Below are 22,606 nucleotides of genomic sequence, written 5' to 3' on the forward strand. Positions count from 1 at the left end.
CCATAATACGAAACATGGTCGATTCGATAAAATTTTAGTCAAATCGAGATACATAATGCAACCCCTGCTGATTTCAAAAACCAATCATTGTACGTTCGAGTCCCGATTGGATGTGTGTGATACTTTCGATTCCGAAAATGTTACCGAATAAGCGACGTAATCGTGAAAGCACCCTTTTTAGATGAATCAATCTGAATAAATTCGAATTTGAGCCGTACTCAATGAGAAAAAAATTTATAAATAATAAGAAATAGAGATTATCGCAAAACCACGTTGCCTTAAGAGCAGTTTTTTTATTGAACTTGAAAAATAGTCATAAGAAAAAAAAACAAATATTTCATCAAGTTAATGTGCAACGAAAATATTCTCGCTCGTTGCATTCTTTTGCCCGCTGAGAGTACAACTGTGATGAATGTTTGCCAATTCACCATCAAGTTGGTAATGTTCTAGCAGCGAACATTGAAGGCGAGGAATGTTTTCACACGAGATAACCCCACCAAAGATCTAAGTGTTGTTTGTGATGTGGATATAAGTAAACCCATTCATTTTCCACAACACAGATAAGCTTCGCCGGCAACATTCCACCTGGTCCTTGCACACAATGCCGAGGAATAAAAAGACGTGTACAACGCAAAAAAGATTAAGCATGCAGGAGTGCAGCTGTAAATGTGGAATAAATAAGATATTATATGCATGCACGTGATCTACCGGAAGAGAGGAACCTTTCAATGCAAACTCATCTGCTGGCCATGGGCTGCTGTTGTGCCCATACAGGAAGGCGGAAAAGGAGCACGGACTGCTCTTGGACTACACCGTTCCGTACTTACTTTCATCTGTATCAACTAATCGTCAACCGGTCACATGAAGCATCGGGGCCAGTAGTACCTGAAGGATCGGTAAATCGAGCATCCTTTCGTGCAACTGTGTGTCACATTCATGTGTGCCATCTTGTCTTGCATCGTGAACGCTGGATGTGAATGAAGTGGAAATCACGTGAATAGTAAATTTGGATTGGCCTTGTAAGTTGCTGGGGAGTCTGTTAATCGGTGGGAGTCTTTTAAGTTCGTTTATAAGTAAAATTGCAATTGAATATGGGATCAAATTTGATTAAAATTTAACACCTAGTACCTAGTTTGGAATTGCTGGTTTCATGGTACATGGTACGGTCATGTGATATAGTGATGAGAAACATTACACTGCCTGTCCGTGGTATGTCGTGTTTTCCTTTTAGCATCGATTGTCACGGGTAAAGGTAAAGGGTAAAGGCACCTCTGCGAGGTCATGTGGCTGTGAAGCTCATGATACAATTTTCAAGTTTAGGGGATATATTTTCACTATTAACATCCTATCATTGATGTGTACTATATTTTTTTTCGACGCGATACGTTTTTCATTTCCAATTTCATGTTGCTTGTGATTTTGAATGTTGTTACACATTTTTCAGAACCCGAATTCAGTCATCAACTAAAAAATGTCCAACCGAAGCGCACTTCCCCCAAGAATTTTGCTGCTCGACAAGCTCGACAGACTGAAGAAGAGCGTACTGAAATATGCATGACTCTCTGACATACAAGCAGGAAATTAGAATAACAATTTCCCCGGACCTTGGTTAAATAGACCTTGGTCATATGATCCTGTGCTCTTACCTACACGGTAATAAACACCATCATCATCATCATCATCATCCTCATCGTCATCATCATCAGCCTGGTTTCCCGTGAGCCGACGAGTTGCTGTTGGCTGGTTGATTTGGTAGCCGTGGTCAGGAAATTTTTCCCACAGACGAGATACAATTTCTATAGCTAATCTTAATTCTGTTCTAGGGCAACGGCTAGAAACACATACGAACGGATGAACAAAGGGTAAATTTATTGAGTACCGCTAGTATGGACCAATTCTGAGATAGTCATCGGGGTGTGCTATGAAGCAATGTAAAAAAGCAGCATTACTGATGGTAAGGAGTGTATCGAAAATAAGCTATCTACATACATTTGTGTTGTACGCATGTATTTGTGATGGTTTTGCCTTTCTCATATGGAAAGGTTATGCAATCACTTGAAAAACCGACTAGGGAAAAAAGTGTCATATACCATTCGACTCAGTTCATCGAGCTGAGCAATGTCTGTGTGTGTGTGTATGTCAAATAATCTCACTAGGTTTTCTCGGAGATGGCTGAACCGATTTTGACAAACTTAGATTCAAATGAAAGGTCTCGTGGTCCCATACGGAATTCCTGAATTTCATCCGGATCCGACTTCCGGTTCCGGAGTTATAGGGTAAAGTGTGTTCAATATTGTACACCGTCACTTAAACTGGCGGAACAAAAATCGTACAATATGTTATAAACTGGACTCTAAACCGTTATTCCCAATCTTAGGGTCAATTGAAAGGTCTTATGGTCCTACCAAAAATTACTGTACATTTTCGGATACAACAAACATTTAAATCGTAATTTAGAGTGCGTACTAGTAGAGTTTGTATGTCATGTTAGTTGGTGGCCGTTCGAGCCGACTTTGATTATACCGGTTCTCGGGTTCCGGTGCCGTAAGTGCATATAATAGTGAACCCACTTTGTTTTCTTAAGGATGACCTACGCAATCAAAGCACTGTTTTATTCTGTCTGTTATACTAGTTATTGTACAAACAATCTCTTGGTTTCTTTAAAAAATCGAAGAGAAAATTTTTGAATAGAATGCCACAATATTATACATGAGAAAGGCATCATTACACCACTAGGTGGATTAAAACAAGTTTTTTTTATACTCAGATCACAGAATGCTGTGCGTTTGGCTGTCAGCTTTCGTTTGTTTACTTGTTTGTGCGGTTGAAATTCTGCATTTTCAAAATGTCGCGTATTGAAAAGGAAGTGAAAATTAAGGTTCTGGACACATGACTGAGTGAGAAGGGTATTATTATTGGTTTTGAATTCATCATGCCAGTGTTAAAACCATTATTAATAAGTTTGGGGAACACTATTCTTTGGATGAGCTACCAGGAAGAGGCAGAAAACCCGGTTCTTCCGATCCAAAACTGGACCAGAAAGTTGTATCTCTTCATTCATGAAGAACAAATCAATTTCAATATGTGATTTAGCTAAAAAAGCAGAAACGAGTATCGGAATGATCCAGCGTATCAAGAGGCGAAATCATCTGAAGACCTTCAAGAAGCAAAAAATCTCGAAACAAAGTGTAGAACAGATAAAAACGAGCAGCAACAAAGGCCCGGAAATTGTGTTCACGTCTTTTACAGTGTCCGGATGCATGCGTTTTGATGGACGATTAGAATTATGTAAAGGAGGACTCAAAAACCCTTCCAGGTCCACAATACTTTACTGTCGGTGGGGAAGATGTGAGCGATGCGGTCAGGTCGATTCAAGTGGAGAAATTCGGTCGAATTGTACTGATATGGCAAGAAATATGTTTCTGTGGTTCGAAGTCAACCATTTTTTACACTACCGGAACTATAAATGCAGAAATCTATCGATCTGAGTGTCTCCAGAAGAGATTTCTGCCTTTATATAAGAAGCATAGTACACCTCCACTGATTTGGCCGGATTTAGCGTCGACTCACTATGCCAAAACCACTCTCAAATGGCTTTCGGAAAAGGGTACACATTTCGTTGAGAAAAATATCAATCCACCAAAGAAAAATATCAATCCGCCCTCAGTGTCGACCCATCAAACGTTACTGGGCAACCGTGAAGAGGGTCTTCAAGAAGACTGGTAGGCGAGTGGGAACATGCAGGAGTTCAAAAAAATTTATCGTCCAAAAAATGCGATGCACGACTTGTCCGGAGTTTGATGAAGAGCGTTCGATCAAAAGTTCGAAAATTCATGAAGGAATAACTTAAATTTCATCCGGTTTTCATTATGCTCAAGTTTAACCTAGTATAATAGAGGATCAATTTTTAGTTTGAATAAAATATCGTTTTTTATCATAGTTTGAACGAAAAAATTGTAGATAGCTTATTTTCGATAAACTCCTTATCCGATGAGATGAGCATTGCACAGTCGTTGAAAACCCCACTGTTACGCTCTTAATTGATACAACCTTCTATGCCTACAATTTCAGAGCAATTTCTTCTTCGGAACAAATGAAAATTCGATGGGAAAATTATAAACGGAATGATGGCACAGCGAACCTCTCACAACCAATCGTCATTGTCAGGGCTTCGGCACCGATTGTTACTAATTTAAATTCAAATGAAAGATATAATTGTCCCATACAAAGTTCCTCCTTCCGGTTCTAGAATTACAGGGTGATTGGTGTAAAAATTCCTATTTCAAATCACTTCCTCAATTTTCTCAGAGATTATGTGACCGTTAACTTCAAATGAAAGGTCTCATGGTCACATACAAAACTTTCAAATTTCATCCGGATCCGACTTCCGGTTGCAGAATTTTAGGGTAAAGTGTATTAATAATTTGATACTGTCACTTAAAGCGGTGAGACAAAACACGTCAAGAAAAATTTTAAACTTGCCTCGAAACGATTCCAATTGGTAGCAATTATCAGAAGACAAATATAACAATCCGATTCAGATATCCTGGTTCCCGGTTTCCGATTCTGGAAGCACCGGAAATAGGGGTCATATGTTCTAAACTGGATCTCATTCACTTTTCTCAGCGATGGTTTGACCGATTTTTACAAACTCAGGTTTTTGAATTCCTCAACTTTATTCTGTTCCGACATCTGGTTTCGGAATTACAGAGTGAAGCTTGTTGAAATATTTTTACCGTAACTAAAAGCGGTGAGTAAAACACGTAAAATAATTTCTAAGCTTGCCTCAAAACTATTCCAATCGATAGTCATTATCGGTAGACGACCAAACGACGACTTTCCTTTCCAGGTTCACATTTATGATTCAGATGTTTGCCTCGGATCTCTGTTGAATTTTCCGAATTCGGGTCCAAAATCTTGTTCGAATCCAGAACAAAGGTCCAGAATTCTGCTTCCCGGTTCAGAAATTAGGTTCAAATCATTAATTTCTCCAGAAATTCAGATCCAGAATCTAGGTCTGGAATAAGAATTCATGTCTAAAACTGAAGTTCAGGTGCATGTTCAGAATTCAGGTCACGGAAATCTATGAATCCCTGTCAGGTGTTGAAGTCTAGAACCCAAGCTCAAAATTCAGGCCCAAAATTCGGATCCCAATTTTCGCTTAGGAATTCAGGTCCATGTTCTTAATCTAGGTCCAGAACTCAGGTGAAAAGTCAAGGTTCAGGATCTAGTTTCAGGTTCCAAAACTCTGCCAGGAGTTCCGGTCCTGAATCCAAATCCGGGATCACGATTCTGGCCCAGAACCAAAGTCCAAGTCCAGGTTGAGAATTGTTTTCCAGAATCCAAGCTCAGGTAAAAACTCTGTCAAGAATTTTTGTCCAGAATCTATGTCCATAGGTCAAGAGTTGAGGTCCAGCATCTCGTTCCAGAATCCAGATTCAGACTAAGAAATCTAGTTCAGAATCGAAATCCCGAATTTAGGTTCAGAATTCAGATTCTGCAGTTAGATCTCAAATTCATATTCAGAGGTTAGGTCAAGCTACTCCATTCAGGTCCAGGTTCTGAACACAAGCAGAGAATATTGGTTCAGGGTCACAATACAGACCCAAGGTCAGAATTATTATTCAGAATGCAGGTACAGAACTCAAATCCAGAATTAACGTCCTTAATCATCTTACAAAACTTTTACCTAGAATCTAAAGGCAGAGTTATGTTCCTGAATCCAGGTTCAGGTTCGGAACCCAACATCAGGTTCAAGTAACAGGTAAAAAATTTTGTTTCAGAGTAAAAAGTCTTGTTTAAAATCCTGAATCCAGGTCCAGAATTCTGCTCCAGATTTAGACTCAAAATCTACGTCAGAAGTTCAAGTCAAGAAACTAGTTTCAGCCCTAGATTCTGCCTCAGGTTCAGAATTTTTTTGTCAGAATTCTGGTTCAAAATCCATGTCCAGATTCAGTATTACGATCCAGAATTTTTGTCGGGCCCTGGGGATCAGCATCCTGGTCTAGGCTAAGAATCTCTGTCAATACGTCAGGTTCATGTTTAGAATTTAGGAATTCTAGAGAACTCAGGTCCAGAATCCAGTCCAAAATCACAATCCAAAGGCAAAATACCGGTCAAGAGTCTAAATTCAAAGTTTAGTTTCAGAAACTATGTCAAAAGTTCCAAGATCCAAGCCCAAGTTTATGTTTTGAATTCAATTCCAGGTTCAGAATCTAGGTTAAAGGTCTCTGTCAGGAGTTCAGGTTCACAATCTTGCTCCAGGTCTAGAATCCAGATCCATGTTCCGAATCCAAGTACTGAATTCTGCTTCAAGTTCATTCATAGCCGGATAAAGAATCTCAGCCCAGAATCCAGGTCCAGGTCCAGTATTCTGATCCAGAAACCGTGTTCGATAACCAGATCCAGTGTTCAGGACTAGAATACAGATCTAGATATGGCTTAGTTATCATTGAGTGAGAGGATTCGCAAGTTTTCCTTACAGTTATCAAAACAAATACTAACAAAAGTATCAGGTGTACAACTTTGCTTCCGCCGTTTTCCGATAGGTGGCTGTACCGGCTGAGGCTGGTCAAAATACATAGATAATAATGCCTTTAAAGTGAGTGTGTAGAGTGCCTAACGAATTGTCATCGCCGTTTCAGTGACAGTTGTTCTTATTTTCGTATTATTCACGCTCAAAAATGTCTGTTTATGTGAACTCTCTCAGAAACTCACGGTGATACTGCTCTGAGTAAAAGAACGTGTCGGGAGTGGTTTAAAAATGGTGATTTCGATGTCGAAGACTTCCCGGTAGAAAAGAACTTCGTATTTGATTTGACTGTTCACGGCCGGTGTAGTTTACATTTTAGTTTTTTCCCCTGTGGTAGAATTTCGCATACAGAAACTTATTGCAAATTTCCTATACTAGAAGGTCTCTTGTTGATTCGCCGGTTGATCAATTGTGTGTTAGATTTCGTTGCGTCTCTTTTGAATTCTATTTTGCTTATCCAATGTTTGATCGATAGTATCTTGAATTAACAATAAATTTCCACCGCGTTGGGATTGGGAAGGAAATCATTTTTTGCATAATTTCTACTTTTTTATATTTTAATCTTAAGTTATCTGTAAAATGATGTTTTGATTGCCGTAGAATTTCAATAGACTTTTTCTACTTGGTTGGCAGTAGAACGAATATTCTCTTCAAAATGGGCAATCGACCAGAAAAGTTTGGGGATCTAGATGGTTCCATTATGTGAATACTACAATGAAAGCTGAAGATTTTGAAAGTCTTTGATTGAAACTACACACACGAACGACGTAAATTTTGTGACTTGAAACAAGGCGTGTTTTTCATGCCATGAGAATTTTTCATCATAATTTAAAAATTCTGTTATAGATTCAGAACAAACAGACAGTCAAAAAAAAAAAAATCTATACTACTTCGAATGAAACTCGATTCGAGATGCATACTGTCAGCTTAAGTCCCCTGAACCTGCACACAATACAGAAACAATATCAATCGTTGGTCAATAGGATAAAGCAGACCACTTTTCGGAAATCGATTCGATTAGGTCATCAACAATTTAAACTTCTATTCCTAATCTGTCTTTCCATCCATTCAGACGAAAAAAAAATCGAACAATCCATCCTATCTCATACCGCTTCGTGCTCGACGAACCCAGATATAAACCTACCGAACACAAAACGCACATTACAGTTGACTACATTAAACCGAATTACACTAATAATTTGCTTGGCTCAATCCCACCGTCCGGTTGCAGTGGCCAAATTAACCTTATGAATTATTAATATTGGGACGGACGTCGGTCAGCTTTTTTGTTTGTTTATACTTCATATCAACCCACCGGGATCCGCTTTTTTGTGCTGTCAAGTTTTCTTCATTTGCTCTACCCAAAAGCGGAGCGAAAACCGAAAACCCGAAGAAAAAAACAATTTGAATTTGATTATCATTCCATCTTTTTGATTTGGTGTTTCCTTCCGGGGCAAAGAAAAGGGTTTCCTTGGTGCCTGTGGGTGGTACGAAAGAAAAAGTTTTTCCATGGCTCTCGCGGATGGCGACGATAAAACCCGGCCCGAACGGCAGCGGATTTCGGATTACCTGCGGCGAAAAATTTGACCACCAAAAACTGTAAGGAAAGCGCATATTTTTTCCATTGTTTCTGCCGGCTCAGGAATAGATGGGAGAGCTCAGTTCCGTCACGGGAAGGAAAAACGGTAAACAATCGGTAATTTTACCACAAGCAATCTATCGAGCGATGAGATCAGACATTAATGTTATAATTCGGAAGTAAACAGAAAAGTGGAAAAACCTTCTCGGTTTTGCTGAAAAGTGAAGGCTGCTTTCAAACTGATTACCTTAAAATTAATTGAGGGGAGTGGGTAGGTTGAATAAGTACTTAGTGCAGAACAACGGTGATTTTATAAGTTAATAGAAAAGTACTTATTAAAGCCGGGTATAAATAAACGATGTAGGAAAAGAAGTACCTATGCCTTCGTACCATGCTATGAAATCAGATAAAAATATAGCTGAGCAATTTTGCAAATTAGCAACATAAAGGATGGTTTAAAGGGCAAAATCCAGACCGATATGCTCCGAATCGGATGAAACTTTGCACTCATCGACAGTATGGGAAATCGTTTGTTTGGCTCGCATGGATATACCAATTCGACTTAGGATGTATAATTAAAAAGGTCGAATAATTTTTTGCATGCACTTTCTTCAAATCTCGAACTCGAAAACTTTTAATTGTACAAAAATGGTGTTCTAAATTGGTAGGTTTTATGTTACGTTTGAAAACTTAAAACCTACCAATTTAAAACGCTATTTTTGTTTTTTTTTTAGAATTATTAAATATTTCGGAAACTTGCGATTAATAACCTGTTCAGTGCAGCTCAATTGACTAGAAGAACCAAATATGCTTCACTGTACTTGGCCACCACAACATTCTATTATAGTCCTATATCTAAGGAAACACCTCCAAAAGACGCCCGACACTGATTCGAGATTTTGTGTTTGGTGTAATAGCAAAAGTGTTTTGCAAATAGCATTAATCTTAAGTCTGCCTAGCGGTTTATGTCGAGTCGCGCTAGTAGTTCAACATGAACTGCTACGCTATATATAAAATGTCATAGTTTTCGAAGTTTTTGTCTGAATCACAGTATTGTGTTTTAGCCAGATCACAAAAGCACCAATTAATACTAGGTCGTGTCGGCTCGGTAATGTCTTTGACATTATCAGTACGTTTTTTTTCTTTTCCACTCCTTATATTTACAATGAATTGCTTCAAACTGAACTCAATCATTTTAGTATTATTCTACCATAAACATTTATGGCAGTTGGACACAACAACGCAGTTCCATACAAATAAGTTATAAATGTTTGCATTGAAATTACTGCACCATTTTTTGGACAATTTTAAATAAGGTAAAAGGTAACAAAATATGGAACACTTTTTTCAATAGCCAGTGCCATGCCAATAAATGATTACCACATGATTACCCACCAGACACCAGACATAGTCGTAAGTTACCTGCGATTAAGACAACAGAAACTTAAACTAGTGAACAATAGGACGAGAAAATTCGATAAATAGCAGTCGAAATCTTGACCTTTGCGAATAAATGCAATTTGTAAAGTGCAAGCTTGAAATTGAAAATCTGGCTGAAAGATCGAATGCACTTAGTTACAACCGATGTATTTGAAATACAATTACACAAAAGTTGTAGCTTAGTCTACATCATGTTTCAACGTAAAAGAGATGCAAAAACATCCACTTCGCTTATCAACGAGGTGCACAATGTTGAGTGTGATAATATTATACACACAATCCTTTTGTACATGATGTCACAGAAGTGCGTGAACACTGGTATTTCCCCATTCGTGCGAAAAGTCGGGGATTAAACTTCGCGTGAATTGAATAAAACATCGGGTTATTTCAAATTTTTCGTGGAAAAAATGAAAGAATATCTTAGATTTTAATTACGAGTTTAAGGCTTTCTCTGAATGTTAAAATTTCGTGCGCGTTTGTTTCTATCGTGAATTTATAGATAATAAGAAGAATTGTAACTAATTGCCGTGAAATAAATGTTGGGTTTTTGGAAAACTTTTCAAGAATCGTAAAAATTTAATTTTTGTGATTCATCTTTATTTCTGTATAAATCTGTTTGGTTGCGTCAAAACTTGTGCATACACTCTGAAAATGAATTTCACAAGCCCATCGTATATTTTTGTTTTTATATGTCGAAGTTTATTTGATGTTAATAAATGCTTCGGTATGGAACATTAAAATGGCGGCCATGAAATTTTCGTTAATGCAAATTACTTAAAAAATCAATGAGCCCACAAGGACCCGAATGACTACATTTAGATGGTCATTAATAAAAAAAAAGCCAAGTGTCATAAATGTACTTTATAACCATCAAATTTTCTCTGAGCGAGGCTGTCATCTAATGAACTAGCGCACACAAAAAACTATATTTATGAAAGAATCGTGTTTTAAAGAGAATGTTTGAAAGCAATATGAAAGGTGGTGTGCCTGGTTTTATTCTAGTACAAGTTGCTTTATTTTTAGTTCAGTTGCTAGTTCGGATAAAATGCTTTTAGAAGCTTAAAAAAACTATTATATTACTTGTCAAAAGAGGCACTAATCAAAGTTGTCATAAAAATGGCAGTGATTGCAGAATCAATTTCAAAACTCTTATGAATTATAATCAGAATCATAAGGCATTCGAATTGTTACATGGGATGTGATTATATAAGGCGATTCCGTCTTACGTGGCGATTGATAAATGCCAAAGGTATTCTTGAAAATCATTGGTAAACTACGAGAATCAGTTAACTTAAGGAGTGTATCGAAAATAAGCTATCCACATACATTTGTGTTGTACGCATGTATTTGTGATGATTTTTTATGCTCAGATCACAGAATACTGTGCGTTTGGCTGTCAGCTTTCGTAGAAATTCTGCGTTTTTAAAATGTCGCGTATTGAAAACGAAGTGAAAATTAAGGTTCTGGATACATGGCTATGTGAAAAGGGTATTACTATGCGAAAATTGGCGAAGCGGTTTAGAATTTATCATGCCAGTGTTAGAACCATCATTAAGAAGTTTGGGGAACACTATTCTTCGGATGAGCTACCAGGAAGAGGCAGAAAACCCGGTTCTTCCAACCCGAAACTGGAACAGAAAGTGGTATCTCTTCAATCATGAAGAACAAATCAATGTAAATACGTGATTTGGCCAAAAAAGCAGGAACGAGTGTTCTTGAGCCAGCGTATCAAGAGGCGAAATCACCTGAAGACCTACAAGAAGCAGAAAATCTCCACAATTCTTTACTATCGTCGTTGGGGAGGATGTGACCGATGGGTCAGGTCGATTCAAGTGGAGAAATTCGGTCGAAAGGTACTGGTATGGCAAGCAATTCGTTCATGTGGTTTGAAGTCAATCATTTTTTACACTACCGGAACTATAAATGCAGAAATCTATCGATCTGAGTGTCTCCAGAAGAGATTGCTGCCTTTATATAAGAAGCATAGTACACCTCCACTGATTTGGCTGGATTTAGCGTCGGATAAAGCATTCTCACCATGTCACACTCCGAAAAAGTCATCTTTAATCAAAACAAGCATGACACTTTCAGTCCCCCTATCTAGCGAATTCAAAGTGGAAATCGAGATCGTGGCTCAAACTTTGCCTATGGATGCTTCATGAGAGCTTTGTGTCAAAAATTGTTAGAATAAATATTTCAACAAAATTCCAAAAATCTACCAAATTTTTAAAAGATTTGAACCCTCTTTACTTAAAATGCAATGAACTTCTTCATTTGTCAGCTAAAACTTTTCATAAAACAAAACACCTGATTTAATCTACCTAGTGTAATGGTGCCTTTCTCATTAACATTTCACGAGAAATCGATGCAACTTTCATATTGGACAAATTGAATAGCTGTTTCCGGAACCGGAATCCATTAAATAGCCAGGCCTATAAGTTCGAATAGTTTTACAAATTGTTTCGAAAATTCTTACTGTTTTGAGTCGTCAACTACATGAAGGTTAGACATATTTATCTTTCATTATCTTGTATTTATCTCAGTACATTTCAACATAAATCACACACCGGTAACAGATATTCGTGCCTGGGGCCGTTAAAACGGTTGAAAACTCAAACTCTCGAACAAACAAACACAGCGTAGAGGCGGTGTAGTGTTTTCCTCTTCCGCATTTATGTACCGATGCACTTTAAAAGGCGGTTGAAAGTTTTTACACTCATCACCTTGTAATTCCGGAACTGAAAGACCGAACCGGATAAAATTCAATAGTTATGTAACACATGGATCAATAAGTCCCGAGACTAAAGCAGAGATGGCGCTCATGGTAAACCAGTAACCACGTCTTTCTAGAGTACTAGCCTTTGCTTGAAACGGGTCGATATTTAAAGTCGAACCGACCAGAAACAGCTGAGTTATCGAGGTTGGAGTAAAGTCGTTTTGTAGTTTGTTTAAAAAATGAAAAAAAAAACTGAGTTTCATGTTTTGATAAAACATTGTTTTTTAATGGGTAAAAACACCGTGCAAGCGAAACAATGGATTGAAAAATGTTATCCGGACTCTTGTCCATCAAAAGCAACGATTTGTCGGTGGTTCGCCGAGTTTAAACGTGGTCGTACCGACACAAATGACGCGGAACGCTCGGGTAGACCTGTGGAAGCCGTTACACCGGAAAATGTGAGTGAAGTGACAAAAATTATAATGGAAGATCGTGAAGTGAAGCTCCGTGAGATTGCTGAGATGACACAGATATCATATGGAAGTGTATTTACTATCCTTCATGAAAAATTGAGCATGAAAAAGGTTTTTTTTCCAAGTGGGTGCCGCGATTGCTTTCGATGGAACAAAAACAGCCTGCCACAAGTCGATGAAAACAATAGCGAAATTGAACGAATTGGGCTTTGATCTACTTCCCCACCCCCCATACTCGCCAGATTTAGCCCCCAGTGACTACTGGCTCTTTGCTGATCTTAAAAAAATGCTCCAGGGAAAAAGATTTGGCTCAAATGAGGAGGTCATCCCTGAAACTGAAGCTTATTTTGAAGCGAAAGATAAATTTTTTTATAAACATGGTATTGAAAAATTGGAAAAACGTTGGAACCATTGTATCGCCTTAAAAGGTGATTATGTTGATGAATAAAAAAAAAATTTGCAAAAAAAATGTTGTTTCCATTGTTAGTCTCGGGACTCATTGATCCATGTGTTATAGAATCATAAAATCTTTCATTTAATGCAAAGTTTGTAAAAAATGGCCAAGTCATTGCTGAGCACCGGGGATTGGTATATCCGGAATTATGCCGTCAACGAACAAGGCCAATCGATTCGAAGTGATTTGAGCCCTCAACAATCCCATTTATTTTGTGTTTTACATCCCTGCTCTGTATAACTTCTTCGAAATATTCAACACTCTTTATCCTGTAATTTTGGAACCGGAAGTCTGATTCAGATGAAATGAAAAAGTTTTGTATAATACCATAAGACCATTAATTTGAATCTAATTTTATAAAAATCGGTCACGCCATCTCTGAGAAAAGATTTGAAATCTGAATTTTTTCACTAATCACCCTGTAATTCCGAAATCGGAAGTCGGATCAAGGCGAAATTCAGGAAATTTCTGTGTGATCAGAAGACCTTTCATTTAAATCAATTTTTGTGCGAATCGGTTCTACCATCTCCGAGAAGTTAGGACACATAATTACAATTTTTTTCGCACATTTTCCAAAACAAACGTTACATACGTACACAGACACTTACAAATACAAATTTTCTGAAGATAATAAATTTTAAATTTAATTTTAAGAGTAAGGTAAAACAGTAATCACTGTGAAAACCGACTTTCGAACGGAGGCTCGTATCATTCGACTCAGTTCGTCGAGATCACAAAATGTCTGTGTGCATATATGTGTGTATATAAGTGTATGTATGGATGTGTGTATGTGTCAAATAATGTCACTCGATTTTCTCTAAGATGTCTGAACCGATTTTCACAAACTTAGAATCAAATGAAAGGTCTTATGGTCCCATAGACCGCTATTGAATTTTATTCCGATCCGATTTTCGGTTCCGGAATTACAAAGAAATATGTGCAAATTTATGAGTGAATGTGCACTCAATTTTTTCGGAGATGGCCTGAAAGGTTGATCCAGATCCGACTTCCGGTTCCGGTATTACAGTGCGATTAATGAAAATTTTCAATTTCATGAGTTTTTTTTTCCACAAGCGATGACGAAACGAGGTGCACATTTTTATAAAACTTGCTGCTAAATTCATCTAGTTGACAGATTGTAGTAGTTAGTGAATATATAAAGCTACTTTGGGACTACTAGTCCCCGGTTTCCTCTTCCGAAAGCACCGATAATAGTGAAGAAAAGCTCCAAAATAGGAACTCACTTTGATTTCTTAGTAACATTTGAACCGATTTTCACGAATCATGATTCAAATTAAAAATCTTGTTGTCTTAAAAGACACTGTAAAATCTGATTGAGATCCGACTACTGGTCCCGTAATTATAGGGCGATAAGTGTCCAAACATTCAAATCATCCTTCAAAATAACGATGCAAAACTGGTACACTTCGGTACGTGCGGCTTTGCTTCGTTCGCAGCGTGCTTTGTTCAATTTCGTATAGCGTGCAGGGTTGCCACATTTAAATCTATATTTTCCAGGTGAAAAATATGTAAATTTGTAAATCTTTTATTCAATTCATACCTACTTGATAGTGTTATTACAAAATCACGATAACGATGTTTTTCTACGAGAGTAAATATATAGCCTTTCTCATATAGAATGTTTATGCAATCACTTGAAAAATTCACTAGTAAAAATTGGCTCGGAAGGCCAAGTGTTCTATATCATTCGACACAGTTAATCGAGCTGAGAAAGTCATAGGGTAAAATGTGTTTAAAATTGCACACCGTCACCGTCTAGATTTGGCCCAAAACTGATTTACTTTGTAGGCTATATTGGTTACTTACTAAACGAACCGACTTTGGCTAAACCGGTTTTAAGTTCCCGGTCCCAGAAGCACCGGAAATAGTGGTCAAAAACTCTAAAACGAGACACATTCAATTTTCTCAGAGATGATTTGATCGATTTCCACAAATCTAGGCTCAAAAATTCCTATAGTCTCATAGTTTGCTGTTTAATTTCATCCGGGTCCGACTTCCACTTTCGGAACTATAGGGTAAAGTGTGTTTAATTATTTAGTGCGGCGATGCAAAATACAGAAAAATTCTTATTAATTTGACATAACTGTTTACAAATTGAAAATGTTATGTTAGTTCATACCAAAGAAATTTTCCTACATTTTTCAAGATTGAAAAAAAAAATTCTTGACAGAATTTTCTAATGATAGTTTTGGCAATATAAGTAAGCATCATTACACCACGAGGTGGAATTAAAAATGTTTTTTACAGTGTATAGTTTTTCTAAACAAATTCTACTGAGACCTTTCTCAAAAGTAAACTTAGAGTCACAACTGTAAACTGTTGATGCTAAAGGCTAGATTTCCCCAAAATTGTGTTTTTTAATTCCACTTATTGTCCAACAATATTTAAAAATTATACTTTTTAGAGACAAGTACATATATATTTTTTTTCTTTTTATTTATTCAATATTGTGGCTCTAAAAACAGCAGCTCAAAATCGTTCGATTTGTTGGTGGGGTGTCAGCATGTTTTGGAAACCATTCATCGGAAAGCAAAAAGCAAAGCAGTTTCATATTCTGTACCGAACTAGATTGAAAAGTATCCACCGAGAAAAAAATAAGCCATTTTACTGCTTTTGATCTTGTTATTGCACTTTTAATTGTTCATATACCTTTTTTAATAACAATGAATATTTTTGGTTGTAGTTAGGACCATAGAGAGACATCTAACAAATAAAATACCGTTTGGTTCCTGTTGAAAAAAAAACGTGGTTTCGAGAAAAAATAAACAAAACGACTATTCACACCCGAGCGCGCCCCGTCCCCCCGTTTTTCTACCAACTTTTCGGTCGCGTGTACCCTCGGAACCAATTCTACATCATTTCTGAGAGTATTTTCCAGCAATTTACAGAAAATCTATTGAAAATTGTTTGGATAAACCTGGCCTTAATGGTCTTTTTTGGTGAAGGGTGCTTCAGAACATCGACTGTGATGTGGAACAAGACAACCAAAATTTATAATGATTCACAATCAAACAGTTCAAACAATCGTCACACTTTTGAATTCGCAATAGCACGAGAATCTGCTTAGATTGATCTTGATTAGGAACCAGCACCGAAAATTGTTTGTCTTGAATTGTATTTGTTTTATTGCCGACGAAATTACACCAATATCCCAAATGTATGCAATTATATCTTTGTACATACTTGCGATACGATTTTGATATTAAAGCTTCTCTTCACCAAGCTTGTGTTCAAGTTTTGTATGCAACAAGTTATTTTTATAGCGTTAAGTTTCTCTACCATTCTGCGATTTCGGTTGAAGCGATAAACTTTTTCTCATTATCAATCGAGTTCATCTTATATAAATTAGAAATTAATCTTAAGCAATCAAAATTTACCCTGGGTAGTTGTAAATTTCTCAGGCGAAACGACATAACATGGAATTTCATCCGAGCTTGCATGACACAAGATCAGAGCATACCAATTAAAGCTTCAAATCGTTTAATGGCATTTTTTGCTGTCTAGCAACAACCTTCCTCTAGCATGCTACGCGTAGGACTGAAACGTTAGCTATAATTTTGCTTCTATTTAAAGATTGACGTGCTTCCAACAGCTTCGCAATTGCGTCGATTGACCAATCAGAGTGATGCTTTCCCTTTGATATATTGCTTACTCCTTCAAAACCGTCGTCTATGGCAGGGAAATCCGATATGCCGTAGATGTTTAGCAGACAAAATAGGACACTGTTCGCTACTAATCTAAATTTCCATCATTTATAATTGAATATACGTGGCTTGATACATTCAAATCGAATCTTAGAAATATTTCCAATAAAATAATGAAATTATATTAATAATTAATACCAAATAGACTGAGCTGTAAGTGTTTAAAACCTGACCACATTTCTACGTGTATTTTTCTTTGAGTTTCTGATTTGCACCCCTATATAGATGTGTTCCACATCAAAAGAAACGAAAAAGTCCCGAAACTACGACTCCGAGAACACCAGAATCGAAAAGGACAACGTCGAAATAATTGATGGAGATGCGATTTGTAAACCAGAGGCCCCCATCAAAGCTAACAACAGGATCCATTTAAATAATTGTTTTCTTGATTTTAATTACACACAACATTACGATGGATCCATAGTGATTCAGGAATACAAATACTTCATTCAGAATAATTTGATTTTTTTAGTATTCGACTCATCAATATTCTATTGGAATAGTCCTTACAAATTCGCCATGATTTGTGTAATTCTGTTTCATGGTAAGTCAGTCATTTTTGGATTTAGAGTTCTACGGATTATAGTGAAATAGTGAATTAAATAAGTTTGAACTGTTCATAAGACGTGACGCGAGCTCAAATTCGAATAAATCCGAAAAACTACTGTCACGTATAAACTCAAAGCGCTCAAATTACTTCCCACAATTAGGTATGCTAAAATCTTCACAGTTAACTTCAGTAATAATAATTCTTACCACATTGCAACCGTAGCACCTTAACTGACAAGCCTACGGTAAATACTGCCGATTTTCCACAATACCTTCCGGTTTATGCTGATTTAATTCCGCGACCGGTTTCTGGTTTCTCGCGTTCTAACTTTATTGCTTTTCTCACTCCAGTCGGCACTGGGGGGTTTTTGGTAACCACAAACTTTTGTTTCACTTAACACCCACTGTCGTTTCCGCTCATCAATTATCCAATTTTCCTAATTTGCGTTTTGGCTTTTCGGCTCTTTGCCTCCGATAAGTATAATTCGCCTGGGGTAGGGTTTCGGTTTTACACTGATTTGCTTTCACATGAGCACACGGCAAAAAACCGGTACCAATTACATGACAAGCGGAACGATTTTCAGGCAGCGATAGTACTGAAAATTATGAGCACACTACCTACAAACGCCACCCGTCACCGTCACCGTCAAGTAGTCAAGTAGTTATTCTTTTGCCTCTCTCCAGATCCGATGACATATGATTCGTTCGGTGGCCAGCTGTTGGCGACCTGGATTAAATAAATCACCTCGCCAGGACTGGTATTCACACACCATCAATTGCAAGAAATCACTGTAGCAGATTCAGGCCGTCGTTGCCGCACGGTAATAATCATGGCACTTCTCAACAGCCGACATTAACTTTACTTTTCATTGGTCAGGAACCGGAGATTCACGTAGTAAGATAAAAATTCTAGGACATCCTGTGCCTCAACACTGGGCCTAAATCTAGATGCACTTTTTCACACACAAATTCAAAGCACTGGGCCTACTGGGTCCAATATCGCAATCGTAACACTCAGTGAACCACGTAAACCGTTAGCACAAACTGAATGAAATCGCATCCACAACTGCCTGTAGACTGTTAATGTTAATCCTGCAAGCAGGCCACGACCAGCACTGGAAGGAAGCAGCGATCTCAGAACTTACGTCCAAAACGCGTCCGATTCATACGAAGCACCGAGCGAAACTGCCCGCTTCCAGTAGGAAACCGCCGAGATTTTCTTGGTTACAGCCACCCACCCACAGGACACGCGATCCGGTATCAAATACTAACCCACCTACCGCAACTATCGGGAGGAAGAACGCGTAAAATGTTCTTCGGAGGGGGCATGCAACTGCGAAGTGCACAAACAATCGCAACCGATGCTACGAGAACTTCGCATGTTGCCACCGTTGAGAGAGGATGAGCGAAAGGATCGGCTTCCCCGGTTGGAAATGACGTGCGCCGACTCGGGTTTCACTTCCCCTATTTGTTTTGGTTTTGATCGGAATCGGTCGGCTGCCGTCGGGAAAAACAGCTGCTCCCGGTTGCATGCGGTAGCTGGGACTAGTATCGATGACATGAACTGATTATTTCGGCTTCGTTTAGCTTCCAATCTCAGAGATGGCGTTAGGATCGGTAAGTGTTTCTAGTGATGTATTGATGCTGTTGGCATGAAAATTTTTGAATTTTAAAGATTAATGAAAAAAATCATGTATGAAAATTTGTACCAGAGGAAACTTATCTTACGAAAGCAGAATTAATTCACCAACACACAAGAGTTATGTTTGCCGCATCTGTTTCTGTTTTTGTTGAAGAACGACTACTTATACAAGAAAAGGCACTCGAAGCAAATTAATTGCTTCTGATCGGTAAAATCATGTTCTGTAGTTTAAATGGTAATTTTTTATAAAAAAAATCAATGACAAACTAAGAAACTAAGAAACTAAGAAACTAAGAAACTAAGAAACTAAGAAACTAAGAAACTAAGAAACTAAGAAACTAAGAAACTAAGAAACTAAGAAACTAAGAAACTAAGAAACTAAGAAACTAAGAAACTAAGAAACTAAGAAACTAAGAAACTAAGAAACTAAGAAACTAAGAAACTAAGAAACTAAGAAACTAAGAAACTAAGAAACTAAGAAACTAAGAAACTAAGAAACTAAGAAACTAAGAAACTAAGAAACTAAGAAACTAAGAAACTAAGAAACTAAGAAACTAAGAAACTAAGAAACTAAGAAACTAAGAAACTAAGAAACTAAGAAACTAAGAAACTAAGAAACTAAGAAACTAAGAAACTAAGAAACTAAGAAACTAAGAAACTAAGAAACTAAGAAACTAAGAAACTAAGAAACTAAGAAACTAAGAAACTAAGAAACTAAGAAACTAGGAAACTAAGAAACTAAGAAACTAAGAAACTAAGAAACTAAGAAACTAAGAAACTAAGAAACTAAGAAACTAAGAATCTAAGAAACTAAGAAACTAAGAAACTAAGAAACTAAGAAACTAAGAAACTAAGAAACTAAGAAACTAAGAAACTAAGAAACTAAGAAACTAAGAAACTAAGAAACTAAGAAACTAAGAAATCAAGAAATCAAGAAACTAAGAAACTAAGAAACTAAGAAACTAAGAAACTAAGAAACTAAGAAACTAAGAAACTAAGAAACTAAGAAACTAAGAAACTAAGAAACTAAGAAACTAAGAAACTAAGAAACTAAGAAACTAAGAAACTAAGAAACTAAGAAACTAAGAAACTAAGAAACTAAGAAACTAAGAAACTAAGAAACTAAGAAACTAAGAAACTAAGAAACTAAGAAACTAAGAAACTAAGAAACTAAGAAACTAAGAAACTAAGAAACTAAGAAACTAAGAAACTAAGAAACTAAGAAACTAAGAAACTAAGAAACTAAGAAACTAAGAAACTAAGAAACTAAGAAACTAAGAAACTAAGAAACTAAGAAACTAAGAAACTAAGAAACTAAGAAACTAAGAAACTAAGAAACTAAGAAACTAAGAAACTAAGAAACTAAGAAACTAAGAAACTAAGAAACTAAGAAACTAAGAAACTAAGAAACTAAGAAACTAAGAAACTAAGAAACTAAGAAACTAAGAAACTAAGAAACTAAGAAACTAAGAAACTAAGAAACTAAGAAACTAAGAAACTAAGAAACTAAGAAACTAAGAAACTAAGAAACTAAGAAACTAAGAAACTAAGAAACTAAGAAACTAAGAAACTAAGAAACTAAGAAACTAAGAAACTGAGAAACTAAGAAACTAAGAAACTAAGAAACTAAGAAACTAAGAAACTAAGAAACTAAGAAACTAAGAAACTAAGAAACTAAGAAACTAAGAAACTAAGAAACTAAGAAACTAAGAAACTAAGAAACTAAGAAACTAAGAAACTAAGAAACTAAGAAACTAAGAAACTAAGAAACTAAGACACTAAGAAACTAAGAAACTAAGAAACTAAGAAACTAAGAAACTAAGAAACTAAAATTACATGTAGCTTTAGAACAATTGAAAAAAATCGTTGAAGCTTCCAGGAAATTGTGCTTGCAATTACTTGAGCTTGAAATATTCAGTAACTTTCGAACTGCTGCAGTAAACGAACCGCTCGATTTAAGTCCCATTTAACCAGTTACTTGTGTGAAGAATGGGAGCGGGTAGCGTTCAAGAAAAGCCAAGCGAAAAACTGTCAGGGGAGCGATATTTATCGAGACTTTCGAGGCGTAAGAAAATAAATAAAAACAGTTACATACAAGCAAATATGAGCCGCGGCGGGGCACTGCGAAACGAATGGATTATCCCAGCGTCGAAGATGTTTCAAACAGCAAGCATTCAAATCAAATTTATGTTGATTGAATTTGAGTTCTCACTTCGTTCGCGAACTTTGCTTCCTCGGTTGTGTTCGGTGTTTTTTGCGTTTTTCGTTTTTTTTCGCGATGGCAGTTTTCGCTTTCGAATTAATGTTGAAATTGGAATGAGGTGGAAAGGGATAATTTCGTCACCAGTCGAAAATATAAGAAACCAGCGAATTTTACGTATGTCGCATTGAACAGTTGGCACAGTAGATTTCAGGACCCCAAGAGCCCTTCAAACGCAGAGTTTATCGCTATCTGGTGCAACTTTATGCTCATTGGTTTGTTCTGGTAGAAAATTCATTGCGTTCGTCGTAAGGTACATTTCATATTCCTTGGTAGAATCAATCTGTGCTACATAAAGAACATTTCGTCAAATGACTATAAAATCAATAAATTAAATTAATTGTTGTTAACTCATTCGTCAATCAAACTAGCAAATACATATTTACCCGAAAAAAAGGTAAAACTACGAGTTTCGCCTTCGATTTTCGTTTTCACCTTTAAAATAGATTTTCCAAAATATTCTCTTCTGAGGCATGTAAGTATTTACCAGCGAGTCTACCAGTGCCAGCGATAGCAGCAAAATAAAGTCATATATAATCAGTACTTTAGTGTAGAAGGATTTCGCGTTATAAATTTCCGGTAGTTGGTGTGAAACAGAGAATAAGCGTCTCTCCATCTGCCTCCATCTCTTGATAATACTAGCATCCTTTCGAGTTCCAGTTGATTGTCTAGTAGACAGATAGGAGGAGTAAACAAAAATCATGCATTCGAAGTGATTTTGTGCGCGCATGCTGAATCTAGCAAATCGGGAATTTGTAAAGTGATTGTGTTACCTAACTAAATAAATATTCAAATTACAATTTTGTTTTGTTCTATTCGATTGGAATGGTTTTTGTTTGGTTTATTGTATTTGTAAAATCGTGAAGCTACTGTTTGAAATACGTATCCTGTTTGGTAAGATACTACCGGATCATTTCGGAATTTCACAGTGCATTTCGTAGCTGAGTAGTAAAGATTAAATGACACATTTTGAGATGGAAAATGGGAGAACAAAATAGTTGCTTAGGACATTTGGTTTTCATTATAAATTAAACTATTCATGTCTAGATTCTCATAACACTAACATGATGGATACACGTTAGGTTGAGACAGGGTTGTGCGAGAAAAAGATGAAGAGGTTTATTTTCTCGCTCCATCAAATTTCTCGTGTTTCTTTTGGGTCTCATAAGCACTATGCAAAATGCTAGCTCGATCGGAGAAACTATATTTTCGCGCCCGAGGTTTAAAGTTTGTATG

The 22,606-nt window shown here is 36.8% G+C and overlaps 1 protein-coding gene across 1 annotated transcript in view; it reads right to left on the reverse strand.

Moving 5' to 3' along the window:
- LOC131428719 (uncharacterized) overlaps positions 1–18,663 on the reverse strand; it is a 372,507-nt gene extending 353,844 nt beyond the window's left edge. The window contains exon 1 of the mRNA XM_058592765.1: positions 17,676–18,663. The gene's annotated coding sequence lies outside the window, so the exon portion shown is untranslated. The remainder of the gene's footprint in view (positions 1–17,675) is intronic.
- Between the last annotated feature and the right edge of the window lie 3,943 nt (positions 18,664–22,606).

This window comes from Malaya genurostris, chromosome 2 (genome assembly GCF_030247185.1).
Source record: "Malaya genurostris strain Urasoe2022 chromosome 2, Malgen_1.1, whole genome shotgun sequence".
In the NCBI taxonomy this organism is placed as follows: Eukaryota; Metazoa; Arthropoda; class Insecta; order Diptera; family Culicidae; genus Malaya; species Malaya genurostris.